At 53.2% G+C, this 6,391-nt stretch overlaps 1 non-coding gene across 1 annotated transcript; it reads right to left on the reverse strand.

The window, feature by feature from the left end:
* Positions 1–6,028: 6,028 nt before the first annotated feature.
* trnat-agu (transfer RNA threonine (anticodon AGU)) lies at positions 6,029–6,102 on the reverse strand. Its single transcript has one exon. It is a non-coding gene; the product is annotated as a tRNA-Thr (tRNA).
* Between the last annotated feature and the right edge of the window lie 289 nt (positions 6,103–6,391).

Consider the following 6,391-nt stretch of genomic DNA (forward strand, 5'->3'; position numbering starts at 1 on the left):
CAGGCGGCACACTTGATTGACAGGGGGCACACCACATTGACAGGGGGCAGTACCCGTTGACAGGGGGCACTCCTCATTGACAGGGAGCACTCCTCATTATCAGGCCGCACGGCTGATTGACAGGGGGAACTCCTGATTGACAGGGGGCACTCCTCCTTGACAGGGTGCACTCCTCATTGACAGGGGTCACTCCTAATTGACTGTGGGGCACTCCTGATTGACGGAGGGCACTCCTCATTGACGGAGTGGCACTCCTCATTGACAAGCGGAATTCCTCATTGACAGTCGCATCCCAATTGACAGGGGCACTCCAAATTGCCAGGGGGCACTCCTAATTGACAGGGGGCACTCCTAATTGACATGGGAAGCTCTTAATTGGTATGGGGCACTCCTAATTGAAAGGGGGCACTCCTATTTGACAGGGGGCACTCTTGATTGACATGGGGCACTCCTAATTGAATTGGGCACTGCTATTTGTCAGCGGGCACTCCTAATTGACATCGGGCACTCCTAATTGACAGGGGGCACTCCTAATTGACATGGTGAGCTCGTAATTGACATGGGGCACTCCTAATTGAAAGGGGGCACTCCTAATTGACAGGGGCTACTCCTCATTGACAGGACCAATCCTCATTGACAGCGGGCACTCCTCATTGAAAGGCGGCACCTCTCATTGACAGGGGGGCACTCCTAATTGAAAGGGGGTCACTCCTAATTGACTGTGGTCATCCCTAGGTGATAGGGGGCACTCCTCATTGACAGGGGGCACTCCTCATTGACGGCGGGCACTCTTCATTGACGGTGGGGCACTCCTAATAGACAGGGGGCACTCCTAATTGACATGGTGGGCTCGTAATTGATATGGGGCACTCCTAATTGAAAGGGGGCACTGCTATTTGTCAGGGGGCACTCCTAATTGACATGAGGCACTCCTATTTGACAGGGGGCACTCCTTATTGACATGGGGAGCTAGTATTTGATATGGGGCAATCCTAATTGAAAGGGGGGACTCCTAATTGACAGGGCCAATCCTCATTGACAGCGGGCACTCCTCATTGAACGGGGGCACCCCTCATTGACAGGGGGCACTCCGAATTGCAAGGGGGTCACTCCTCATTGACAGCGGTCGCCCCTTGGTGATAGGGGGCATTCCTCATTGACAGGGGGCACTCCTCATTGACGGCGGGCACTCTTCATTGACGGTGGGGCGCTCCTCATTGACGGGGGGGGGGCACTCCTCATTGACACGGGGAACTCCTCGTTGACAGGGGGCTGTCCGCATTGAAAGGGGGCAATCGTGACTGACAAGGGGCAATTCTCATTGACAGGGGACACTCCTCATTGACGGTGGAGCACTTCTCATTGACGGGGGGGCACTCCTCATTGACGTGGGGGGAATCGTCATAGACTGGGGGGGCAATACTCATTCACAGGGTGGAACTCTTCATTGACGGTGGGGCAATCCTGATTGACAGGGTGAAATCCTCATTGACAGGGGGCTCTCCTAATTGACAGGGGGCACTACTAATTGCCAGGGGGCACTGCTAATTGACAGGGGGTACTCCAATTTGACAGGGGGCACACCAAATTGACAGAGGGAACTCCAAATTGACAGGGGGCACACCTAATTTCCAACCTTACTCCGAATTGGCAGCGGGCATTCCAAGATGACAGCGAGCACTCCTGATTGACAGAGGGTACCCCTAACTGACAGTTGGAGCTCCTAACTGACAAGCGGCACTCCTAATTGCAAGGGGGTACTCCTCATTGACGGGGGGCACTCCGCATTGACAGGGGCACTCCGCATTGATGGTGGGGCTCTCCTCATGGACGGTGCGGCTCTCCTCATTGACGGTGGGACACTCCTCATTGATAGGGGGCACCCCTCATTGACAGGGGGCACTCCTCATTGACAGGGGGAACTCCTCATTGACAGGGTGCACTCCTCCTTGACAGGGGGCACTCCTCATTGACAGGGGGCGCTCCTCATTGACAGGGGGCAGTCCTAATTGACAGTGGACGCTCCTCATTAACAGGGGGGCGCTCGTCATTGACGGTGGGGCACTCCCCATTGACGGTGGGGCACTCCTCATTGACAGGGGGAACTCCTCATTGAAAGGGACGTCCTAATTGACAGGTGGCACTCCTAATTTACTGGGGCCACTCCAAATTGACAGGGAGAGCTCCTAACTGACATGGGGCACTTCTACATGAAAGGGTGCACTTCTAATTGACAGGGGGCACTCCTAATTGACAGGGGAGACTTGTAATTGACAGGGGGCAATCCTTATGGACAGTGAGCACTCCTCATTGACAGGGGCACTCCTCATTGACAGGGGTCGCTCCTCATTGACAGGGGGCACTCCTCATTGACAGGAGGCACTCCTCATTGACAGGGAGAACTCCTCATTGACAGGCGGCACTCCTCATTGACAGGGGAACTCCTCATTGACAGGGGGCACTCCTCCTTGACAGGGGGCAGTCCTAATTGACAGTGGACACTCCTCATTGACAGGGGAGCACTCGTAATTGACAGGGGGCATTCCTCATTGACTAGGGGTCAGTCCTCATTGACGGTGGGGCACTCCTCATTGACAGGGGGAACTCCTCATTGAAAGGGGCATCCTAATTGACAGGCGGCACTCGTAATTTACTGGGGCCATTCCTAATTGACAGGGGAGCTCCTAACTGACATGGGGCAAATCTATATGAAAGGTGGCACTCCTAATTGACAGGGGAGACTTGTAATTGACAGGAGGCAATCATCATGGACAGTGGGCACTCCTCATTGACAGGGGGCACTCCTCATTGACAGGGGGCGCTCCCCATTGACGGGGCACTCCTCATTGACAGGGGGCACTCCGCATTGACAGGGGGCACTCCTAATTGACAGAGGGCACTCCTAATTGACATGGGGCCCTGCTAATTCTCAGGGGGCACTCCAAATTGTCAGGGGGCACTCCTAATTGACATCGGGCACTGCTAATTGACAGGGGGCACTCCTAATTGACAGGGGAGACTTGTAATTGACAGGGGGTAATCCTAATGGACAGTGAGCACTCCTCATTGACAGGGGGCACTCCTCATTGACAGGTGGCGCTCCTCATTGACAGGGGGCACTCCTCATTGACAGCCGACACTCCGCATTGACAGGGGGCACTCCTAATTGACAGGGGGCACTCCTAATTGACGTGCGGCACTCCTAATTGACATGGGGCACTGCTAATTGTCAGGGGGCACTCCTAATTGACGTGCGGCACTCCTAATTGACACGGGGGCAATCCTAATTGATTTGGGCAGCTCGTAATTGATATGGGGCACTCCTAATTGAAAGGGGGCACTCCTAATTGACAGGGCCACTCCTCATTGATAGGGGGCACTCCTCATTGACAGGGGGTCACTCCTAATTGAAATGGGTCACTGCTTGGTGACAGGGGGCACTCCACATTGACAGGGGGCACTCCCCATTGACGGGGGGGGGAGGCTCCCCATTTACGGGGCGGGGGCACTCATCATTGAAGGTGGGGCACTCCTCATTGACGGGGGGGCACTCCTCATTGACACGGGAACTCCTCATTGACAGGGGGCTGTCCTCATTGAAAGCGGGCTCTCCTCATTCACATGTGGCACTCCTCATTGACAGGGGGCACTCCTCATTGACAAGGGGCAATCCTCATTGACAAGCGGCAATCCTCATTGACAGGGGGCACTCCTCAATGACGGTGGGGCACTCCTCATTGACGGGGGGGGCACTCCACATTGACGTGGGGCAATCGTCATAGACGGGGGGTGGGGGGGCACTACTCATTCACAGGTTGGCACACCTCATTGACGGTGGAGCAATCCTCATTGACAGGGTGAAGTCCTCATTGACAGGGGGCTCTCCTAATTGACAGGTGTCACTCCAAATTGATAGTGAGCCACTCCTAATTGACAAGGCGCAATCCTAATTGACAGAGGGCAGACCTAATTGACAGGGGGTACTCCTAGTTGACAGGCGGCACACTTCATTGACAGGGTGCACACGTCATTGACAGGGGGCACACCTCATTGATAGGGAGCACTCCTCATTGACAGGGGGCACTGCAATTGACTGGGGGCACTTCAATTGACAGGGGGTACTCCAATCGACAGGGGACACTTTAATTGACAGGGTGTACCCCGGTTGACATGGGGGACTCCTAATTGACAGGGGCCACTCCTAATTGGCAGCGTGCACTACTAATTGGCAGGGGGCACTACTAATTGCCAGGGGGCACTGCTAATTGACAGGGGGTACTCTAATTTGACAGGGAGCACACCAAATTGACAGGCGGCACTCCTCATTGGCAAGGGGAACTCCTCATTGACATGGGGCACTCCTCCTTGACAGGGGGCACTCCTCATTGACAGGCGGCACTCCCCATTGACAAGGGGAACTCCTCATTGACATAGGGCACTCCTCATTGACGGGGGAGGGGGGGCACTCCTTATTGACACGGGGAACTCCTCATTGACAGGGGGCTGTCCTCATTGAAAGGGAGCACTTCTCATTCACATGTGGCACTCCTCATTGACAGGGGGCACTCCTCATTAACAGGGGGCAATCCTCATTGACAAGGGGCAATCCTCATTGACAAGAGGCAATCCTCATTGACAGGGGGCACTCCTCATTGACCGTGGGGCACTCCTCATTGACGGGGGGGCACTCCACATTGACGTGGGGGCAATCGTCATAGACGGGCGGGGGAGAACTATTCATTCACAGGGTGGCACATCTCATTGACGGTGGGGCAATCATTGACAGGGTGAAGTCCTCATTGACAGGGGGCTCTCTTAATTGACAGTGGTCACTCCAAATTGATAGGGGCCACTCCTAATTGACAAGTCGCAATCCTAATTGTCAGAGGGCAGACCTAATTGACAGGGGGAACTCCTAATTGACAGGCGGCACACTTCATTGACAGGGGGCACACCTCATTGACAGGGGGCACGCCTCATTGATCGGGAGCACTCCTCATTGACAGGGATCACTCCTCATTGACAGGGAGCACTCCAATAGACAGGGGACACACCAAGAGACAGGAGGCACTCCAATTGACAGGGGGCACTCCAATCGACAGGGGGCACTCCAATTGACAGGGTGTACTCCGATTGACACGGGGGATTCCTAATTTACAGGGGCCACTCCTAATTGGCAGCGGGCACTACTAATTGGCAGAGGGCACTACTAATTACGAGGGGGCACGGAGATTTTAACTCAGGAATATCAGCCTACCAAACAAGTGCTTGAACGAACTGAACCACCGTTGACTTATTTTTGGACGCAATATAGGAACGAGAGAGGCAGCACGTAAAGTGGGGATGATTTGATGAGGTCGGTGTGGTGCCAAATCGATGAAATTCTAAGCACGACTTGACTTTTGGACATTGAGAAAGTGAGGCGAAATACTCATCTTGAATTTAACGTGGATAACATGACACTCACCCAGCCACATTAAAAAATGAACTCTCTTCCAATCTTCTCTCCTCTCGAGCGCGGTTAGTTCAACGGAGGGAAAAGATTGGCACCCAGGAGCCCGGATAGCTCAGTCGGTAGAGCATCTGACTTTTAATCTGAGGGTCCAGGGTCCAGTGCATGTTCGGGCGTAGCTTTCCTTCCAGCCACAAAGGCAACTTTTTGAGATGTTGTTCAAATTCGCTTAACTTTAACCAATTCCTCACACGCAATTGACAATTGCAGAAGTCACCACCAGCAAAATTCATCCATTTTCATCGGTGCTTGATGGCCGGCAAGGCCAAAATGCGCCTCTGGTCTTCTTTTCCTGCTGTCGAACTGGATGACGGTCAAGTTGCGGCGTCTCACAGCAAGTGAACAGATACAACGTTTCGGGAAACTTCTTCACCCACAGGGTGCTGAATGAGTTGAATTCGCTACCACACAATTTAATTAAAGTCAAACTTTGTTTGCGAAACCATTTCAGCCAAGTTGCGGCGTCTCACAGCAAGAGTGAGTTTGTTGTAAAACGGCGAAACGCCACGAACACGAAGGTGCCGCTGAGATTCGAACTCACGATCTCCTGTTTACTAGACAGGCGCTTTAACCAACTAAGCCACGGCGCCAACGGAGCGCTGCAACCAGCATTACAATTTGTAGATGAAAAAAAATGTAACCGACCGTGGACCGTGCAATCTGAAACAAAAGCAAAAACGGTGGAAAATCACAGCAGGTCTGACAGCATCTGGGCACAGAGAACAGAAGCAACGTTTCGGGACATTTCTTCAACCACAGGGTGCTGAATGAGTTGAATTCACTACCACACAATTTCATTGAAGTCAAACTTTGTTTGATTTAAAAGATGTGCGGGTTAGGTTGATTGGCCAGGTTAAAAATTGCCCCTTAGAGTCCTGA

This window comes from Mustelus asterias, chromosome 16 (assembly GCF_964213995.1).
Source record: "Mustelus asterias chromosome 16, sMusAst1.hap1.1, whole genome shotgun sequence".
Lineage (NCBI taxonomy): Eukaryota > Metazoa > Chordata > Chondrichthyes > Carcharhiniformes > Triakidae > Mustelus > Mustelus asterias.